The 23,279-nt window shown below is 36.3% G+C and overlaps 1 protein-coding gene, 1 long non-coding RNA gene and 1 other non-coding gene across 6 annotated transcripts in view; 1 reads left to right on the forward strand and 2 right to left on the reverse strand.

Annotated features, from left to right (window-relative positions):
- Positions 1 to 23,279, forward strand: part of ADGRB3 (adhesion G protein-coupled receptor B3) — a 717,179-nt gene that overhangs the window by 490,025 nt on the left and 203,875 nt on the right. The gene's annotated exons all lie outside the window — the stretch shown is intronic.
- LOC125752228 (uncharacterized) lies at positions 6,060 to 17,154 on the reverse strand. Its single transcript, XR_007401209.1, has 3 exons — positions 17,069 to 17,154; positions 10,481 to 10,585; positions 6,060 to 6,444 (listed from the first exon to the last, which is right to left on the reverse strand). It is a non-coding gene; the product is annotated as an uncharacterized LOC125752228 (long non-coding RNA).
- LOC112658762 (U6 spliceosomal RNA) lies at positions 11,277 to 11,385 on the reverse strand. Its single transcript, XR_003135940.2, has one exon. It is a non-coding gene; the product is annotated as a U6 spliceosomal RNA (small nuclear RNA).

The raw sequence follows: 23,279 nt of genomic DNA on the forward strand, positions 1-23,279 counted from the left end.
TGTTTACTCAAGTATCACCTTCTCGATGAAGCATTCTCTGTCCACTCTTCTGAAACATCAACCCTCTGCTCCCACACTGACTCTTCCTGTCTTCCTTCCCCCACTTCATTTATTCTCCTCAGCATTTACTGGCCAAATACTGTATTATTTTACCTATTTATTCTGCTTAGTACTTGCTCCTGCTCCTACAAGTTCCATTAAGGGAAAGATTTCTGTCTTTTATATTCACTGCTACATTTAAAATGTGCCTGGCATAGAGTAAATGCTCACTAACTGTTGGACTAAATGAATATGAATGAATGAGTGAAACTAACCTTTTTCTTAAAATCCTATCTAGGGTCTCCTGTCCCTATATTTTTAATGCAGTGAGTGGTTTGGTGAGTTGTTATATTATTTGAAAGGGCCCAAAAAAATATCACTAATGCATTTTAATTTTTTTTTAAAGCCAATGTTTTGGACTGAGAAAAGAATAATCTTATTTCTTTTCAAGCTCTAAATCTGATTTTTATGTGTCAAAAATACATTCATTATTCTATATTTATCCCTCCAAATGGATTTATCTTAAGTAGCCACTGTTTCTTGTAGCTTCCACAGCATCCAGAGAAAAATCTTGAAAAGATCGTGTTTAAATTCAGGTCCCAAAAAAAAAAAAAAAAAAAAAAATTCAGGTCCCAAATGTGACTCTTCTTAATGCAAATTGAGTGTGAATTTATTAGAAACCATTAGTGGGATAAATGTTCTCCTATTATGTAAATCTGTATCTTTAATCTGAAATGTGGAACACGAATTGCTTTCCAGAATATCTAATCTGTGATTCTGTAATTAGAGGAGCAGGTGGTTAATTACAGGTGCTGTTAGTGACTTGCCCCTCATCACAAGAACACAAATAGCTAATTCTGTGTGTCCCAATTCATTCATAGGGGCAGTTATTTGGCTTCACAGTTTTTAAATCTACAAGTGTGTTAAGTGCCTGAATCCATAAGCAGAACGGGGCATGTGTTTTTGTTTTATAAATATCAAAGTTGACCCTTCAAAACTGATACGCATTTAAGAATCTTTTAGTGACATATTTATATTGATTTTATGTAGTATTTTACAACAGTATTTGGTTGTCTAAGAAGCTAGTGGAGCAGGTAGAGGAATTGTTTTTGCATTGTTTTATACTATACTGTAACAGTATATACAGTCTAAATAAATTATAAAAGAGGTCATTTATATTGGTGGCTAAAGTAAGGGTCATGGCGCTTCATTGAGGCTCTCAATTTATGATCATATTTTCTACTAAATAAGTCAATGTTAAGGAAAAGATTATAAAACATTTTCAGGTGCTGAGCTTAGAGTCTCCTAACCAACAACACATATCCATAGAAGTGACTTCTGCATAAAGTGTCCTCCCAGATATTAAGAAGACTGCCTCTAAATGTAGGAATGTAGGAAGCTCAAGACACTCACATGAAGAGTTAGATTTTCAGTTCTAAAACTCTGTTAAAAGCAGAAAATGTTTATAGAAGACAGAGGAAGATAGCATAGACACAGATTGACTCATGGCAGGCGGGACATAAAGGAGAACATTTATAAAGTTATCCTAAAAGATTCACCCTTTCCCCATTTCTGAACATATAACTTTTGAGAGTCAGGGAATTGTATTGCAGTCAGTTTTTCAAGCTTGATAAATCTAAATACTTAAAGACTCATAGACAAATGAAATAAGTTGGGATGGGAAGAAGCAGGGAAGCCTGGGAAGCACTATAGAATAGGATGAAAAAGTAAATGGAAAGAACAACAAAGATGACAGGATTGACACTTTGACTCCCAAAATGCTATAACTGGCTTTCATGGAAGTAGGAAGCTCTTTTTCAACAAAGTATAACACTACAGCCTGTCCTAAAGAAGAGTTGTCAACTTTAATGTCATGGCGATATAAAAATGTGGGAAATTTCAAATGAAATCTATCAGATAAAGATCATTGAGGTATCTCAGACTCTCCCTAAAAAGGTTAATATTAGGATTTTTTTTTTTTAGGAATAATTTAAATTACATTAGAGACACAATAGTAAGTGTAGGTCTTGCCTAATTTTAATAAAACAGAATGAGCTATAATGATGTAATAATGAATCTAATTCCTGGAGCCACACATCAAAACTGATTGGTGATTTTATAGTCACCTTTTGTACATGCATTTCCTTTGCCCACAGTCCTTTGCTTACTCATTGTCTCTCCATAATGGATCAGTGTCAGGTTTTAAGGATAGCCCCTACTCTTCATGTGATGATGAGAGACCTGCATCTATAATTAAAAAAAAAAAAAAAACTGCAGTAAGAGACATGATTTGACCTTTGGTCTTTAGATCTGGAATCTATCTTCCATTTTTCCACTACAGTATTTTCTCTTTTGATGGCTCTCCAACACCTCATTAAATAAAGTGCAGGCTCTTCAGCATGATTGATGAAGGCCCTTCATGATCCAGCCCCATCTCCCATTGTTCTGTCTTCTCCAATACTTGTGCCTTGTCATGTCATGTAGTCATCCATTTGTACTTTCCCCCCACTCACTACACTATCCACACCTTGTTTCATTCTGCTCCATCTGCCTAGAGCTTTCTGCGTACACTTCATGGCCAGTTCAGGTCATGTCAGATCCACTTTCTGTTTATCCAAAACACCCCTCACTGACCACTTACTTAACACATAGCACATGGTCCTGAGCTTCTGTTAGTGTCAGTCTCCACCCTAGAGAGCAGGTCTAAAGGTTGAAGACTTGCCCCTTCAGTTGGATGTCCTCAGTGCCTAGTATAGGCTCTAGCTCACACTTTATGCTCCTTACATGCTCAGCTTAACTGAACAGTATTTGTATCTGCCACAGTAGAGTCATCTGTCCCTCCACTCATTTATTCAAATCACAGGTATTGGATTTCCCTGTTTTTACCAAGACCGTTTGTATTTACTGAGATCATATATATTCTTTACACATAAAATGATCAGCTTTTAAAAGTCTTAAATTGCAGTAACTTTGATGAGTTAAAAGTAAAAAGAATAGAGAACATTGAAAATACATTTTCCCGGCACTTGGTTATTTAAATAACACTGAAACTCTAAATAGTCTTAGCAGCACTGAAACCCCTAATAGTCTTTACAAGTACAGGTTACCCCCTCTATCTGAAAGTTTGCCATACGACACTTTATTTTTACGAAAGACCTACATTAGTAATTGTTTTTGCTAACTGAAAGAAATTTAAAGAGGATTTTTGCTTTTACAAAATGGTGATTATTTCTTTGCTTACAAAAGGTTTCATAGGAATGCTCTACTTTCGGATAGTAAGGGTGGGATGGGGGAAACCTATATTCTAAAATCTGACTGATTTATAATCTGATTTATTAATTTGTATTTGAAACCTAATTTTCTTATAGCTTAATAATCTAAAGTGACAAATTGCCTCTTGTGAAAGAATACAGTCCAATATAGCTAAGAAAAGGAGAGAAAGGAATAAAATGAGTATTTCACACCTTAGCATTGTTGCCTTCCCAGCCATATCTCCTAAAATAGCACCTCCACTAACTTTTTTTTTTTCTTTTTGCACCTCCATTAACTTTAAGCATCTACATTTTGGTATAGGCCACCAGGCAAGTTTTGTGTGCTTGTTTCCATCTGCCAAAATAGAAATGACAATTCACAGTGTTCTGTTTGCTTCTAAGAAAATAAAAGAAAACACAAAATTTAATATTATCCCATCATGTACATCAGTGAATATCTTTTGTTCTTTATTAAGGTACATTACAAATCCTACATTATTGCAAAATTTAAGCCAATAGTGTTTTTTAAAGAATTATTAGATGCAGGAAGTTGAAACATCACAGGGTAGGGAATTAAGAACAGCCAACTCTCACCAATCCCAGTCAGTTAATCTGCTGTCATCTAATATGGAATCTGTGTTCTAAAGCAGATGTTAAATACAGTAATCTCTATGACTTGAAAATTTTTCATAGACTGATATGTTTCCAAAAATACATAAATTTTCACTGCTTCTTAGAAGAGGAAGATACAGTTAAGTAAAATGGAGAGAGATTTGTTTCTTCATTTAGAAACTGTAAATGAGGGAAATCACATGACTAACTATTTAACTACTGATATTTAGATAACACCTCTCCACCACCAAAAAAAATTAGTCCTTTTCACTAATATGGTGATCTGACAGTGTCTGTATATGTCCTTATGTTTATAACAAATATTTAATACAAGTCAAAAACACAAAATGGAAGACCACTTATTTAGTTTTATATATGCCCATTCATTTCATTTGAAAATGTTTAATTATGAACCTGATCTCAATTAAGCCCCAAAGTATTTTGATTGTTTTACACAGAAATGAGAAGCTCCTTTTACCAAGTTATCATTATTTTAGGTATTAGTTTTAAAAATGGGCATGGTTTCTGCCCTCCAATTAATGAACAAGATGATTTCAGAAAATGAGAAAATGCTGGGAAAATAATAAAACAGGACAGTGTGATGAAGAATTGGATTAGTCAAGGGGCTGAGGGGGCCTTAGGTAGATGGCAGGCCAGCAAAAGCCACTGTGAGAAGGTGATGTTTGAGTTGAAATCTGAGTGAGGAGAAGCCTGTAAAGAGCTGGGACAAGAGGATTTGCTGCTAAGAACACAAGGACAATGACCTTACTAAGTATGGCAAGGAATAAAGTCCAGCTTGTGGGGGCATAGTTGGCAAGAAAAGATAGTCTGAAGACATCCTGTGGGGTCCTGAGGACATTATATGGGGCCCTTTAAGGGAACACCAGGACTGGTTTAATTTTTAAAAGATTTCCCAGGTTGCTGAGTTGATAATGGACTGTAAAAAGACAAAAATGGAAATAGGAAGACTAGTGTTGTTAAGGAAATAAGAGTCTGACTTTGAACTTTAGTCAATTCTACTTCAGTTAATTGTTAATTCTGTAATTGAATGTTTAAGATGAAAATTACTTTGGAGGTCATGTTTTGTTGGTTTTTGTATTTAATTTTGCCAATTAAGAAACTAAAGCCCAGGGATGCTAGGTAACTAGGTTACTATTCACCCAAGCTATGTCATAACAATGTCTATTAAAACTCTCAAAATAACCAGCTTCCTTCCAAGAGGTCTGAGTTTGCAAGTGAGAACAGATACCATGTTTCCTCAAGCCACTGAGGAATTAGCGCAGCCAAGTGGTAAAGATGCCCAGTCTGGATCCAAATGGCTTGTTTTTCATATCCACCTAGCACTTTATTAATGTGTAACTATAGGCCAATTACTTAACTTCATTGAGCCTCTTTTCCTCATTTATAATCAGAATGATAACAACCCTACCCACTAGGGTTGTTGTGAGAATTGCATGAGTTAGTATTCATCAAGTCCTAAGAAAAACAGTTGATAAGTACTATAAAATGGTTATTAAAAATTTAAAAGAAAAAGAAAAAAAAGTAAAAATATAAAAGAGCCAGCCACTGAAGCATGGAGATGTCAAATTGTAAGCATCAGATGTCAAAGACCACGGGTGGGGTCATGGGCATAGATATATAGGGAGCTTTTGTATTTCAGTGGAGAAATTGTGAGGGCATTGCAGTCGGAGGATGATGGTAATGATGGTATTATATAGTGCTCAAAGAAATTACCTAAGGGGATCATATTTCTGAGAGCATCCAATATTATTTTCCTACTTCACAGCAATTTCCTTTTTTTTTTTTTTTTTTTTTTCTTTTTTGGTAGAGCTCATGTCTCCCAACAAAAGCTCAAATGTCACACATTCTTTCCCAGACTTCATTTCTGGGCTTGGCCATCTAGCTAAGGAATATAGGGCAACATGTGGGCATAGTGGAGAATGAGGAAAGGCAAGCTTCTGATAACAAATTACCTCTTTAATTAAAAAAAAAAAAAAAGATTCTTCTGAAAAGATTCCAGGTTCCTCTCTGTGATTCTGAGTATTTCTATATGAGGAATTGATGTTTGTAATGGTGGTGGTCAACTTGCGATGATAAGGAAAAGTCCAAGTGTATTACAAATTGACTAGAATCCTGTAATCACTGAGCTACAAAACTCTTGAGCTATAGAACTACCTATATCTAGGGTTCTTTTTTAGTGCAATTTATTAATAAATTCTTTATATCTAGGCCTAGATATATTTGGACTGATGTTTTGTTACTTGGAATAGAATTATCCTGTCTGATGCATTTTACCAATTCATTCTTTTTTGTTTTTTTTCAACAAACAGTAACTAGATTTCTTTAATGTCATCACTTGCTTAATCTTAGCATTCAAATCTGAATCCTAATAGCATTTATGATGCTTTTCTTATTCATTATTTCCTTCCATGATTCTTTCCTACCGTATTACAAATAATTTGAAGTCAGGGATTTTGTGTTGTCGCTGTAGTTGTTGTTTTTGCTTGTCCACTCATTCCTCTACAACAGTTGATGAAGTTCCCTGGGCACCAAATGAACCTGATTAATATTTATTGAATTATATTAAATAGCTTTGGATAATTGAATCTTCCTCCCCCCATCTCTTATAACTCTAATTTCATATAATCTAAGGTGATTAAACTTAGAATGAAAAATACATATTAAAAAATAAAAAAAGAAAAATACATATTATATTATTAATTTTCTCACCCTCAGCTAAAATTCAAAGAAAGTAATAAATAAATAATAAATAAATAAGCTTAAGTAGTCTCAGAATTAATATGAATAGATGAATATTGCTCTAATTGAAAGATAATCTGGCTAAGGATTACACTTCATTCAAATTAAATATAGCTTCATAGAAATAGGAACAGAAAAATTAAATTTATTTTGAATACACATTATTGATAAACTTTTTTAATGACACTGCTCACTGGAGGATATTATGAGGGAAGAAATGTCCCTCTCTGATAAGTCTGTCAGCATTGCTAAAGTGTTGTGACAGCTTTCTCTGAAAACTGCTTGAAGACATTATTTTTTTCATTTGCTTCCATTCAGTTTTTTCTCACCTACTTCAAAGTGAACCTAAGAGCACTTTCCAGACTGAGCTAGTCGTCTCCCAATTCCAAAATATACAGTAATGTGGACTATAATTTCATTTGATTATCACAATTTTTCAATCTTTTTGATCTGAATAAGCCAGAATCGAACTTCCAATTCTAGTTTTCTTAGAGAGTTATTACATCTTCTCTTACTTCTCTTGGGTTCCAAAACCCCCTCTCTGCTATGTCTTAGGAAATTATTCTCAGGTTTTACTCAGGTATAGAACACAGAGAAAGTATGGCTTTAGTCTAATGTCTGAAGTTTCAAGATGACCTTTGGATTCTTGTGTAGAATCTGAAATGCAGACACTCATAAGTAAACTGGACCTCAGCTCCCTCTAATGCATCTCCTTTCATTGTTTCTGAAGTTTCTTCCATATGCTGGCCTAACTTCCTTACCCGCTTTTAAGTTTTATGTCTTAATATGTCTTTAATAATAAAATAGAACTTAAAGATTCCAGACTAAACTGAATCCCTTATATTCCATCTGCATTTTAAACATGGTCATCATATTCTGTATGGACTATAATTAATTTATTTTGTCTTATTTTCCTATGTCAAGTCTTAATAGAGTTGATTATAGTTAACAGACTATTCAAAAAACATGGATTATAAACTTACTACATGCCAGGTACCTGGAATGGAAACATGAATATAAATGGGTCCTGGCTCAATACACTCTGGCTTTAGTGGGGAGACAAATGAACAAGCAGACAAACTGGGTGTAAGGTTTAGCTGGTTGCCAAGCATATAATATATATTTACCAAAGATTTAAGAAGATAAGAAAAGAGTGAGAAAGGGCTATATTTGAGTATATGCACTTATTCAAGGAGTGATCAGGATTTCACTATATTCATTTTCTCAATTTCATCTAGTCTCATCATTTTAGATATTGTGTGTTAACAGATAACTTCCAGATTTACATCTCTGTTACCAAATACTCCTCTGTCTCCATATATCTGATTTCCCCTTGGATATCTCCATTTAGATAGCTAACATGCTTCACAAACTTAACATTCCAAACCCAAATTCCTGAACTTTCCCCCCACATCTATATGTTACACATTCCTCCCTATTTCAGTAAAGGACAACTCCATCCTTTCAGTTGTTCAAACCAAAAAAAGTTGACTCCTTTTCTTCCACATTCCATATCAAATCCTTTAATAAATACTGTTAGCTCTGTCTTTAAGATGTATCCAGAATTTAATCACATCTTAGCATTCCCACTGTTGTTACTATGGCCCAAGCTTCCATGATCACTGATATAGACCCTAGATTATTAAAATGGGTTTCTAACCACTCTAACTGGTCTATTTGCTTCCACTTTTGCCTATATAGTCTATTCTCAACACATCAGCCAAAGTGCTAAACAACAAAATAAGCCATGCCCTTCTATTCAACATCCTTTAGTGATTTCCCGTTCCACGCAGAGAAAACTCCAAAATTTTTACAATGGTTTGTAAGGCCCTTTTTTTTTTTTAATTTTTATTTATTTATGATAGTCACACAGAGAGAGAAAGAGGCAGAGACACAGGCAGAAGGAGAGGCAGAGACACAGGCAGAGGGAGAAGCAGGCTCCATGCACCGGGAGCCTGACGTGGGATTCGATCCCGGGTCTCCAGGATCGCGCCCTGGGCCAAAGGCAGGCGCTAAACCGCTGCACCACCCAGGGATCCCTGTAAGGCCCTTTTTGATGTCCCTCTTCTATTCTTTCTCTGGCCTCATCGCCTGCTACCTGCTCTTTAACTCGTCTCACTCCAGCTGCATTTTGTTCCTTGATGTTTCCAAACATGGCAGACACTCTCCCACCTAAGGACCTTTACACTTGCTTTTATCTAGTCATAATTCCTACCCCAAACTCCCTTCTTGGTCTACATCAGAAATTTGTTCAAATGCTGTCCTTTAGCATGAGACTCTCTAGCTATTGTATTTAATATCAGAACATACTTCTTCCACCACTACCAGATTTTCTACACATGTTCCTTGTGTTATTTATTATATGCTACTTCCTCATTATCTAGAATAATTATTAATTTTTTATATCTTTTTAGGTTGTCTCCCCAACCCCCAAATAGAATATAAGCTCCAATGTAATAATTTTTCTCTGTTGGTTTATTTTTTTCTTCTAGTGCTAAATCTATAATATCTGGAATGTTTTCAGGCATATAATAAGCTTTCACTAAGCATGAAGAATGGGCATTTATATTTGCCAGAAAGAGTCAGACAGTTTCCTAAAGGCAGTTCCCCCTGAACTTAGATGGAAGAGGCCTTGAGACTAGAGAGGACACAGGGAACTCAAAGAATTGCAGTCTACATATTCTAGGAAGTAGTGTGACCCATTGGCTCAATGTGCAAACTCTGCAGTCAGAATCATGCTAAATATTGACTCTAATAGTTCTCCATGTGATGTAAGGCAAGTGACTTTATCTCTGAAACTTGTTTTCCTTAGTTTTAAAATGGGGTGATAACACTATAGTTTTCACAGTGTCTGGCTAGTAAATTTTCATGTGACCATTATACAGAGGGATTTGTTATGGAGTCTGTACTCAACAAGTGGTATTTATCATTACTCTCCTAATTATTAATAAACTAGATACTATATGTAGTTAACATAGTTTTCAGTATCTAAGAGGCCAGCTGATGGCTAAGACATGTTCAGCTGCAACTGCTGCTGCTGAAATGGTTTGGTATGGAAAATTGTTAGGGATTAATGACACAAGATGAGGGAACAGGGTTTTTTGTTTTTGTTTTTGTTTTAAAGCCATAGAATGTATCTTGTAAGCTTAGCTAAGTGTTTTAGACTTTCTTCTGTAAGTTACTGGTTCACAAATTTGAATATGCATCAGCATCAGCTGGAAGTCTTGTCAGAACACTGATTATTAGGCCCTACCCCAAGAATTTCTGGTTCACTAGGTCTGGAATAGATCCTCATAATTTGTATTTTTATCAAGTTCCCAGGGATATTCATTATCAATAGTTGCATAACAAATCATCACCAAATTAATTGGCTTAAAAGAACTAACATTTATTATCTCACAGTTTTTGTGGGTCAAGAATCCAGGTGAAGGCTGAAGTCATGTGTCAGTTAGGGCTTTGGTCTCGTTTGAGAGCTTGACTGAAGGAGGAACTGCTTCTAAGATCACTCATGAGGTTACTGCAAAGATTCCTACTCAAGCTATTGGCCTGAGGGCTTCATCAGTTCCTTGCTGCCTGTTAGCTGAAGACCTCCCTTAGTCCTTTGCTATGTAGACTCTCCACAGAGCAACTCACTATATGGCAGCTGGCTTCCCTCTGAGATAGCAAGCAAGAGAGAGGCCCCAAGATAAAAGCCACAGTTTTTTTGTTGTTTGTTTGTTTGTTGTTTTATGTAACCTAATTTTGGAAGTGACATCCCATTATATCTGCCATATTCTGTCAGGGAGAAGTAAAAGTCACTAAATCCAGCCTATACTTACTGGGAAGGAACTACAGAAGGGTGTCAGTTCTAGGAAGCAAGAATTAGTGGTGGTCAAGGTGATGACGATGGTACTGATTTGGAGACCATAATCAGAGAACCATTGCTGTAAAGAAATTTAAACAAGTAAGTGCCATGAATGGATCCGGCTTGGAGAGCTGCTGAAAATGGAGATGAGACTACTTAGGAAGCTGTTTCAGTAATCTCTGTGACCTTTATATTAGGATAATTAATATTCTTATATGTTTTGAAAATCGATACTTACTTAGTCAATATATTTAGCAATCATACCTCCAAATTTTGCTCTGAACTTCCTCTATAAATAAAATATTTGAAAATAGCTTTCAACATTTATAAAAAGATTTGTGTGGAGTTACATTCCATTAAAGGTTTCAACAATTGAAGGCAAATAAAATTGTTCTTTTATTTACCTTTGAGCATATTTGAATCAAGAGTGGTTTCGGCCTGGACTATTAGAAAAGATACTTTGGGTTTGGCCACTAACATTACAAGATAAAGGCAATGGATCATTCTAAATAAAGAAGTACAGGCCTTCCCTTCAAACATAGATCTCTTTCTCTCATTCTTTCTCTCATTTTCTGTGTCTCTCTCTTGCTCTATCACTGTCTCTAAAGCTTAGACTAGACTGCAAATTAATAATATAATCAAGGGCACAACTGTTGAAATTACTAGGAAAATCAACATAAAAATGGAGCACCATTCCATAAAATGAAGAGAAAATTAAAAGTAGAAGTAAATGACTTTATTTATTTATTTATTTATTTATTTATTTATTTATAAATATGGAACGCTTCACGAATTTTTGTGTGTCACCCTTGCACAGGGGCCATGCTAATCTTCTCTGTATGATTCCAATTTTAGTATATGTGCTGCCAAAGCTAGCATGAAGTAAATGACTTTAAAAGTGTAGGAAATTGTGTAGCATGAGTAGACTTGAATGTTATTTTTACAATTATTTTTGCATAGAAATACATGATGTTGTAATTTTACTTTTTCCTGAAGCTTGACAGTCTGGTTGAGACTGTGCACTAAGAAGCTGTCTTGTTAGCTGAGGCAGGCAGCCTGCTTGACCCCATCAACCATTCCCATCCAACCTCTGGGGTGGGTTACATCCAGTTTCAATAGCAGGTTTCATATTCTTTTGTCATGGCCCCAGAGGGCAGTTTAGCCTCCCTGGCTGGGGATTCTATTCCCTTGGCCAGCTTTTATGTCCGAAGTCAATTCACTTGCTTCAGCCTGCTTTCACCTCCTGGTTATTGATTTTGGCTGACATTTAGTTCAACTTGTTATCAATTCTCTTAATCATTTCAAAAAGAGAGAAGGGAGCAAAGATGTCTTCACCATATCACATCAGCCCAAGACAGCTTGGAGTCATTCATTTCACAGAGAGGGCCGATGTATGAATAAGTGTTTTCCTTAACATTACTTTAGCCATGGGAACCTGGGTGGCTCAGTGGTTGAGCGTCTACCTTTGGCTCAAGGCGTGAACCCAGACTCCCGGGATCGACTCCCACATCGGGCTCCCTGCGAGGAGCCTGCTTCTCCCTTTGCCTATGTCTCTACCTCTCTGTGTGTCTCTCATGAATAAATAAATAAATACAATCTAAAAAAAACATTACTTTAGCCATAGCAAAGACCTGACTCTTTATTTTAACCAAACAGTTGTTTCTACCTCTACTGCAACCAGGTGCTTCCCACCCAACTCATATAACCTGAGATAAATAGTTAATGCTAAGTAAAGTACAAATGGACATAATTTTGAAAAGGCTAATTATTATTCGGAAAGTTAGTGAGTGAAACCCTGTAAACCATACAAAAAAAATTAAAATTGGCGGAGACAAGTTGCATTTTTAGTCTTACAAATGCTAATCCATTCAGTTAGGGAATCATAACTGAAGTGACCCAAAGTCCAGTTGCAAAAGGATGGACAGGCAGATGTCTGTCACCAAGATCACCTGAGGATAGATGAAGGAGCTCGTTGAATTGTAAATATTGCATAACCTTTTCACTAAGTTAGTAAGAGTATTGCATTATTTGAGAAAGTAAAGAAGTACATATGCAGAAAGGTATTACATTATTTGAGCCATTTCTAGTTTCAACAATGGCTTTCTCCTAATTTCTCCTAAATTCTAGATCAGTATTTCTAGATGCCTGTTGAGACAACTTTCAGGTATGAGCCTGTTCCTCTATCATTTATCCCCTGCCTTAAAAACCAAATTGTCCATGTTGTTATGAGATCTTTGAAGGCAGAAATAATGTCTACTTTAGCTTTGTATCTCTAGTATTTTTCCCCAAAGGAGAAGAGAGGCAAGCAGATATAATCCTATATCCAGGAATGATTGGATTCCTTGGATATGATTCCTTAAAGAAATGAATTTATTATGTTGTGACTTGTAAACTTTAGGTTAGCACAAGATTTGTCTCACAAAGCAGGATCTTGTTACTGAAGGATAAAACAGGCATTAGCACCATCCTGGAAACCTATATAGATATGTTTATTATCAGGACAGGTAATCCCTCAGAACAAGTCAGCAGACCAGGATAAAATGAAATATTTATTCTATTAGATAGATATTAATCGAGTATTTCTTGTCGACAAGTTACTGTTAGAAGATAGATGAGTAAAACATGGCTCCTGAACTCTGGAAATTTCTTTTGAAAGGGAGGCACAGCCCTAATCACAACTATAATTAGATAATTTTCCATTGTTTGTTTCCTCTATTCCTTTCAAAGTTCTGTAAGGGCTAGAATTTTCTATTCTGGCAGCTAGCACAGTGCTGGCACATATTAGACATTCCACAAATCCTTGTACAAGAAAGAACTAGTCATTTTAATGCCAAATGGAGAGTAGTCACCCTTTTCTCTCCATACCCTTCCTTTCCCTCTTCCTTCAGGCCCCTCTGCCAGACCATTAACAGGTTCCTCAGGCATGGATCCAAATCTCTCCCAGCCAGCTTTCTTCCACTAGAGGGACCTTTCTAAAACCAAGCCTGATCCTGCTTAAATCCTTTCTGTCCAACCAGTAAAAGTGGTTCTTCGCTTTAGGGTTAGAGATCCTTTTAAAACTCTGACAAAAGCCATGGAACATTTTCCCACTTAAAATGCATCTACAAGATCTTATATTTAATTTCTAGGTGTTTATAGTATTTCTGAGGCCCATTTCCTAAGCCAACAAAGGTCTAAGAACTCTAACCTATGAATCTCAAGATAAAATACAAACTCTTTAGTAGGACACAAGATCTGTGTCATCCCTGTGTCCTCTTCTGGCATTACCCTCTCCCCAGCAGCCATACCCCCAACCTGTCTTTACACCCCAGCTGTACCAGTTTAGTCTACTTCCCAAAATACACCCTGTTCTCTTGGACTCCATGTACCTTCCTGGAGTCAGTGTTCTCATCTCACAACCCCATCTTTTATCTGCTTAGTAAATCTTATCCTTCAAACACAAGTTCACATTCTACTACTTCCAGGAGGACTCCTCCAACAGTAATAAAAGGCATCTTTTAGTTCTTTGGGCCATCTTTGGTCTTTTCATATACCTATGGAGTTGCTTATCTAACAATAATTATCTTTATTCACAAGTCTCTACTCTAAGCTCTAAAAATATTACTACTACTGTTACTAATAGCTAGTATAATGAGCTTACAATGGCATGAGGCACAGTTCTAACTACTTACATGTATAACACAATATAAATTTCACAAGAATTCTGTGAAATAGGTGTTATTTTTTTAAAGATTTTATTTATTTATTTGAGAAAGAGAGAGAGAGAGAAGCAGACTTCCCCCTGAGCAGGGAGCCCTACTCAGGGCTTAATCTCAGGACCCTTGGATCATGACTCAAGCCAAAGGCAGACACTTATCCAAATGAGTCTGGGTGTTATTTTTGTCTATATTTTATAGTCAAAAAAGCCAAGGTACAAAGAGGCTACATTTAATTACTTAAGTCAAGAAAATAATCTGCAAACATGCTTATTAAAATGTATTGAATTGAGATGCAGTATTAGTATTAGAAATATCAATGAATTGCTGAAACAGTACTTAAAATAGCTGCCATTTGCTGAGAGCTGAGTACTCTCACCATGTATTTGGAATTTTACCTTATGCTATCACTAATAGTCACCACACTTCAGCAAGGCAGGCATTAGTTTTCATTTAACAATGGAGGAAAAAGGATGCCTGGGTGGCTCAGTGGTTGAGTGTCTGCCTTTGGCTCAATGCGTGATCCCTGAGTCCTGGGATCGAGTCCCACATCAGGCTCCCTACATGGAGCCTGTTTCTCCCTCTGCCTATGTCTCTGCCACTCTCTCTGTGTGTCTTTCATGAATAAATAAAATCTTAAAAAAAAAACAAAAAACAATGGAAGAACACCCTCTATTTAATCTCTTGACAGATTGCTTTATATGCAATCTGAATACAGAAGAGGGAAACCATGGGAAGACTTCTCATGGTTTGAGAAGGGCTGGTTTATGAGTGAAGATGATAAAAACCATAGTTTGGGCAAGTTCTGTAGCCTGGAGAAAGTATGTGCTGCATTTACAGGTGTGTCAAAAAAGGGAGATCACTTGATCTCTCAGAATAACCCTGACAATGAGGAGAACTGTAGTATGGTCAAATAGTCTCACCCTGTAGATCACATGGTCTCACTCTGGGCTTTATAGATTTACAAACTTGACTATTAGTGCTTCTAGGGATCATCAATTTTTAGAAGATTCAATTTATACATAGTCACTAGAAACCAATGAAAAAACTAAAATGTTTTATTAAATCATAATCCATTCACTAATAAGTACCTCCACTCTTTGTCCTATCTGTATGAGAAGTTACATCATAATTAAAAAGATTGCCAGGAACACAGAGATCAGAACTGTGGGAGTTGGTGAGACTTAATTTTTCAACAAAGTATGTCTATACGCCAGCCATGCACCGAAGGATATAACAGTGATCAAAAAAGACAAAAATCCTGTCCTCATAGATTTTTTTTTAAAGATTTTACTTATTTATTCATGACACACACACACACACACACATACACACACACACACACGTACACACACACACAGAGGAGCCCCCCCTTCTCCCCATGAGGAGCCTGATGTGGAACTCAATCCTAGACCCCATGATCACAACCCGGGCCAAAGGCAGATGCTCAACCACTGAGCCACCCAGGTGTCCCAGATCCTGTGCTCACAGATATTAAATACTGGTGTTGCATCATTAGGTCCTGTAATCCTATCCTTCAATCTGCATTATAGGGACAACCCCATTGTGTGCTAACAGTGATTACAAGGAACTCTCTGAGTGATTACAGTCAACTCCCAATATTTGCTTCCAGACTGTCCCTTCCCTATTGATACCCTACCACTAATAATAAATCCATTTTAGATTTAAGAAATTCTTTTGACTGATGTTTGTTCTAACAATTAGATTATTTTCAAGTCTTTAATAACCTGCTATTCTTGTAAAAAGACTCTATCTTCTCTGTTCTGGTACATGTTGACTTAGTTTAACTCTCAGAGAGCTGGAGGCCTTATTTCTCTCATCTCGTTTTTGACACTTCATTGCTGGTTTTGTGCATCAACCTATGGAGATCAGTTTGAGTTGAAGTATGCTTCTGTACTTGTTTGCAAATTGGCAAATAGATCATTGTGTCTATAGCTTGTAGTATAGAGAGAAAATGGGTTGAAAATGTAGGTTGGAGCCAAATCAGGAGGATTTTGGGGAGTAGGAACTTTATTCTTTATTTGGTAGAAATTCATCGCAGGTTTTAAAATAAGAAGTAACAGATACATGTTTTCAGAAGGTACAAACTTCAGGACAAAAATTCAGATAGAAAAGAAAAAAGCTTTCTTTTTCCAGAGCTGATCCTAATTTCAGTTTTATGCCTCTATTCTTCTAGTTCATACAATTTAATCCCAATTGGTTTAGGATCTTCCACTGTTTCTTCCTATATTTCCTTGCCAGACATCTAAATTGAGTGATTTGGCTTTTCCTGGGATTTTTTTTTTTCTCTCACACCAATTCTAAATAATGTTTTCCTGGCTCAGAAGATAATATGTTTTCCACCAATATGTTTGTGAATATAAGAACAGAAAGAACATGTGCCACATTCCTAAAGTGGACCCAAAACAAAAACCAGCCCCCAGAGTTTTCTGCTTTCAACAGGGTGGAGAAGCTGTACCATAGAAATGGCTGGCCAGCCTTTATTAGAGCTGGACAGAGGGCCAAGTCAGCCTCATGGAGTTCTCAGGTGCTACTGTTAGGGGCATGGGGTCCTAGGATTAAGATGGTTAATATTCTTATGTAACCTCAGTGAATTTCCACAGCAATAGAATTTTTCCTATGTGCTCAGGAGGAATAGAGAAGCAGCTGAGAGGGAGTTAGATAAATCTAAATGGTGACTTTGCAGTCCAGAGTAAGAGATAATGCATGATCTGCTCATACTGAGAGATTATTTAAGTCCCTGGCTCCTGGATGAAGAATTAAGGCTCATATTAGAAATTAAGTTTTAGAAAATTAAATATATTTACACATCTTTCATGCTTAACTACTTGGTCTGAAATTCTTACCTGATACATAGTTTCAAATCCAAAAATTGAGTCCATGACTATCAAGGAAAGTTTCCTAATCAATAGAAAGTTAGAGTATACTATCAGTAGTGAGACAGGGAAAATGCTGAGTTCAATTTCATCAGTTAAAAAACAGTTTTAGGCTAATATGACTGTAGCTATCTGAATAATTAAACTTTGAATTAAAAGCAGAGTTTTAGCGTGGGAAAAAAAAATCAATGGAGAAGGAACAAATAAAGTTAATTGACTAGTTAATGTTAGGGATATACTAATTACCTAAATATTCACCAAGTACCTAAGTTATGAAGTTGATAGAGAACCAAAGGTTAAAATAAGGAAAATATTCTCCAATTAAGTGATGTTCTATAAAACTAGTCACCTACCCAATTAAAACACCCTATGCAATCCACAGTAGCATTTTTCCACACGTCCAGTCAAAGCCTTTTAATAGTCCCTTACTGATTATAATTCATATATAATATCCAACTTAGGGGATCCCTGGGTGGCACAGCGGTTTAGCGCCTGCCTTTGGCCCAGGGCGCGATCCTGGAGACCCAGGATCGAATCCCACGTCAGGCTCCCTGCATGGAGCCTGCTTCTCCCTCTGCCTGTGTCTCTGCCTCTGTGTGTGTGTGTGTGTGACTATCATAAATAAATTAAAAAATTTAAAAAAAATATCCAACTTAGAATCAATTGCAAACTGAAATTTCAAATTTGACAAGATGTGATTTCCTGAAGTTTCTGTAAGTAATATTGAATTACCCATATCCTACCAAAATTATTGAAAGAATGCCATCTTGTCCTATCTTATATTTTGTTGCAAAAGTCAGAATTTAATTTAGTCTGCAATTGTTACGAGAATTGATACACAGTTGAACTACAAACTAAATTTATAAAGAACATCATAAACTTTTTTTTTACTTTAAGATAACATTTCAATTTGACCCATTATTATTTTATAACGTTGACCATAGAAATGTGGTATGTCTTAAAGGGAGAGAATGGGGAGGGTCTATGGGAGAGGAGAGAGAATCCCAAGCAGGCTCCATGTCCAGCATGGATCCTGATGCAGGGTTTGATCTTTTTTTTTTTTTTTTAAGATTTTTTAATTTATTTATTCATGAGAGACACACACACACAGAGAGAGAGAGAGAGAGAGAGAGGCAGAGACACAGGCACAGGGAGAAGCAGGCTCCATGCAGGGAGCCCGACACAGGACTCGATCCCATGCACTGAAGGCAGAGCTAAACCGCTGAGCCACCGGGGCTGCCCAGGGTTTGATCTTATGACCCTGAGATCATGACCTGAGCCAGTCAAGAGCTGGAGGACCAACCAACTGAGCCAGTCAGGCATTCTTTCAGTACCTTTTTCTTATAATGCAATGAGTATCTGCTGTACTAAAAAAAGCATATGGTAGTGTGCAGAGGCAAAAGGATAGTTCCTCTGTAGTCATCCTGTTTAGAGGACAGATATACCTTAACAAGGATAGATAGTGATGGTAGAGGTCACTAGATCAGATTGGTGGATGGATTGAAAAAACAAATATCCACTTATAAATCTTCATTTATAATTTTACAACTGACTACTGAAAATGCAACTTATTTTAAAATATGTAGCCCACATTTAGCAATTATGAGCATAGTTTATTTACCTAGCCTTGTTTTCTTAGCCCATTTCTCTTATTATAAATTTATATTTTACAATGCTGTAGGTTATCTCAAGTAGTGTAATTACAAAGCTTGGTCTAAATAAATACAGCAGGTATGAGGATCTTGCAAGAAGTTTGCAAGTTGAATGTGCTGAAGATGATAGTTTTGACCAGAAATGGAAACAAGATCTTCTGGGGGGAAAAAAACTAAAGGTTAATATTCTGTAACTATTGGTTTCTAATTTAAGATCTTGGGAAGATTCAACCTTGCTTAATGCAGTGGCTCATGAACTTTTTCCTGGGAACTGTGGCCTGCTTAGATGATAGTTTAAAACTGACCTTGAATTAGATTATCATGCGTAGCCTTTGCACTATCATAGCAGCCTTGGGGTCTTTGGCTTGCTAAGTGCAGAAAAATTTAAAATTTTCTAGAAGGCTCTCTGGTGTGCTCTTGAAACCTAATAATTCTACCAGGAAGTCAACTGAAGACGATCATTTAGGCTTCAGGAAGCACTGCAATTTCTGAGTACCATTAATGAAGGAAGTTGACCCTAAGGAAAAACTTTGGATGGATTTTCTTTACCTCTGTTCTCAAGGGGCCCCAGAATGCTAAAATGTCATGAACATTTTACTACTGTTATAGACTGAATTGCTTTGAGACACTCAAAAGTAATTTTCCAAATTTTTATAGTAAGGCCAAGTCTAAAATGATTTCCCTCAAACCATTTTTAGTTCAAGTGTATGTGGGAGGGGAAAATTTTTTTGTTGTTGTTTAAAAAGCCCCTAGATCTATACTCTGAATGACGTGGATTCTAAACTGCATACTTTTAGCTTTCATAGGAAGTGTTCTTTTTCTTTATGCCATATAACTTGTATTTCATCACTTTCAAAAGCCTCTGAACCCTTGCTTTTTCTCTAGCACTCTAATTCCTCAGCCTCTCTTCAGAATAGGCCTGTCTGTCCCTTTGTCTCTCTCAGCAGCACTATTTATTCTCAATCCTCAGATATTTTGTTTAACTCCTATCATAGCCAAGGGATTAAGGGAAGATACAAAGATTCAGAAGCAAAACTTCTACCTAGAAAAGGATGAAGTCTATAGAAGTGCTAAAACATATAAACATTTCACTGTACTATAAAGCAAAGTGTGTTCTCCGCCATAAATCTGCACAGCAAGAGTTGTATGATAGCCAGAGAAGGGGAAGATGTGACTTCCAGTCTGGAAGGAATCATGTTAAGGCTTTATGGAAGAGATGGCATGAAGGCAAGAGCTCCAAAAGTAAGTAGGAAGTAGGAGCTGGGTGTGCAGTTAGTGTGTGAGTTGTAGTTCAAGTTTGTTTAAAGATAGAAGTAGTCAAGGTGAAGAGCTCATGTAAGGTAGTCTCTTAGAAGGCAATAATTTTGTTTGTTTGTGTTGGCCAGCAGACATATTATAGGATCCATATATATGGTAATTTTTAGTAGCCACATTCAAAGGTAAAACAAAATTCTAATAATATCTTTCATTTAACCCAGTATATATAAAATGTTAACATTTAACATGTAATCAATATAAAATTATTTATGAAGAGAGATTTCTATTCTTTTTTTCATACTGTGGCTTTGAAATCCAGTGTTGCATTTTATACTTCTAACATATATCAGTTTATATTAGCCATCTTTGAAATGCTGAATAGTCACATAGTGATCCCCATATTGGACAGTGTTACTTCCTGAGTTGATTTTAGTTAGTGAGGATGAGAAATAAAAACAAATAGATTGAACAAAACTAGGAGATAACACTTGTTATGACACGTTGTTTGACTTGGGTTGAAAAATGTGCATAACCCCCCAAAATGACCCACTCAACTTCTCTTCCTGCTCTTGGTAATTATTTTGATTGTTAATGAGGTATCCCCAGGGCCTACCCACAGTGCCTTTGCTTAGGGATAACGTAACTCCATTTCTTTTGCTCTAAAGGTGCAGGTGACTTAGACCCAAGCGAATTAGTTTAACCTCCCCCCTGGATATAGTTGTTGATTTAGTTATGACCAGTGAGATTGCAGGAGACATATTTTAGGGTATATAGGAAAGATACTCCCTCTCTCTATTGAGAAAACAACCTGAGATATGTCTGTCTGTCTGTCTGTCTCTCTGGATGTGAACAAAAAAGTTTTATATAGAGATCTTATATAACTACTCCAAGAGCAAACCTGAAGAAAGAGCAGAGAGACAAAAAGAGAGCCTTTGGTTATATCACTAAACCTTGGAACCTGTCTAACCTGATATCCTGTGGGAGAGACTGCTACCCAGTACACATCTTCTCCTTCTGCCGTGGTAATGGATCTCAATGTGTGATGCTGGCACATTGCCACACAGAGTAAATACCATATTTCCTGGTCCCCTTTGAAGTGAGTGATAGCAATATGACTAATTCTGGTCAGATGCAAGGTGAAGATGTTACGTATGACTTCCAGGAAGTCTTCTACTTCATGGTTTCAGCTATGGCAGCTTTCTTGACCATGGTATGATCTTGTAGTTGGAGATTGTGTGTTGACGGTGGTGGAGCAGAAAGATTAGATCCTGAGTTTCTAGTAAGATCATGAGAGACTCCTAATGCTGGGAAATGAACAAAGGGTAGTGGAAGGGAAGACAGACCGGGGGATGGGGTAACTAAATGACGGGCACTGAGGGAGGGTACTTGATGGGATGAGCACTGGGTGTTATACTATATGTTGGCAAATCGAACTTCAATTAAAAAAAAAAAAATCATGGGGCCTCCATATCACTTTTAACTACCCAAACCTACATTTCTTTTATGTGAATGAGGGGATAAATATCTTTTTCTACAACCACTGATATTTTGTTCTATTATGGAAGGGCTAAAACTCTGTTTAACCATGTCCTTCTTTTGGTGGTGCAGCAGTGACCTAACATAGACAAGATTCCTGCTATCAGGGAATCTATCTCCTATTGGAGGAAAAGAAGGATTAAAACAAGTAAACAAGTGGAAGAGAGACTTTCCAGTAGAAATAGGAGTAATGAGAGGAACTGTCCTTTGCAGTCAGGGAGGCCTCTGTGAGGAGCAGACATTGGAGCTATAGACTATGGGGCAACAAGGAGCCTACCACAGGAGATCTGGTCCAAGCACTCCAAGCGGAAAGAATAGGCAGACCGAGTGGCCTAGGACGAAAACGAAAAGGATGCCAGTGTGCCTGGAATGAATGGACTGTTTCAGGCAGGATCTAGATCAGACACGACCCTCTAGACCAGGAGAACTATTTGAATTCTCTTCTAGGAGAACTAGGAAGCACTGGATAATTTTTAAACATAAGAATAAATCAATGGTCTGGGTCCTTAATTTTTTTTTAAATTTTCTTACTAATTTATATTCTTATGATCACTTACTGGATAAAACAGAACAATTATTTGCAGTAGAAAGTGAGGAATAATGGTAACTTGGACTAAGAAGGTAGCAGTATACATGAAAATAGACACGTATTTTTATTTGATTAAATCATTAAGGAAATGAAAGGGATATTCCAACAGTTAATTTACCTTGTAGCATTATTTTTTGTTTTTTGTTTTTTTTTTTCTATCTGATTGTAGGTCATTGCTATTCTTTGTCCTTATCTATAGGACTGAGGAGGACCTAGAAAGAGGGAGAGAAATCCTGAAAAAATAATGTCAGGTGGATAGAAAAGGTCAGGGAATGGAAAAATGTGCTAGTCAGGAGAAAGCCTAAGGATGCAGAGCAAAGGAAACAATGTTGGGAGCACCCTGGAAGTTTTCATGACCCTCTAGATGAAAGAGGATAAAGCATAAAGTAAGGGGATACGTGGAGGAATGGGAATGTGCTCACTCCAAAGCTTCACCTAAGCTCGACTTGGAGAAAATACTTTAGCTGATAGGATAATGTTTTCAGAGAATGAGAGAATGGGATTTTTTTAATCACTTACTGGTAAATAATAAAGGTCTCATTTTAAATGAAATGGCTCATTTAATTTTGATGTTTTATTCTATATAATATATATCCTTCATGTTACTCTTCCTTTGTAATATTCTTATTTTGCAAAGGTAATACTACATTTGGTAGTCTTATAGATTGAGTTCCTAAACTCATTTTTTTGTTTAAATGATTTTCTAAAAACGTTTAAAGGTAGTAGGTATACATTATAAAAAATATCTAAGATGTAAAGATGTGCAGAGTTGAAATATCCATAATTCCATTAGCTAATAGGTAAATTTCCTTTAAATTTTTTGAAGATTTTTATACAGTTGATATTGTACCATTTTTAAAAAATTGTTTCCTTTGTTTCATAGACATTATCAATGAATATAGTCCAATGTTTTAAAAATATTTTCGTTAAGGAACTTTTAAGGAAATGTATCTCATCAAATATTTTTAAATTTGAATATTTAACAAATATTTTAATTGCATGGTTACTGCATAGTTTTCTTATCACTGAATATTTAAATTATTTTCAATTTTTCCCTATAATAAATAATATTGTGATAATTATCTTTTCCCATAAATCTCTATCTTCATTTTAATACTATCTCCTTAAGTTTGATTCCCAAAAGAAC

This window comes from Canis lupus, chromosome 12 (assembly GCF_003254725.2).
Source record: "Canis lupus dingo isolate Sandy chromosome 12, ASM325472v2, whole genome shotgun sequence".
In the NCBI taxonomy this organism is placed as follows: domain Eukaryota; kingdom Metazoa; phylum Chordata; class Mammalia; order Carnivora; family Canidae; genus Canis; species Canis lupus.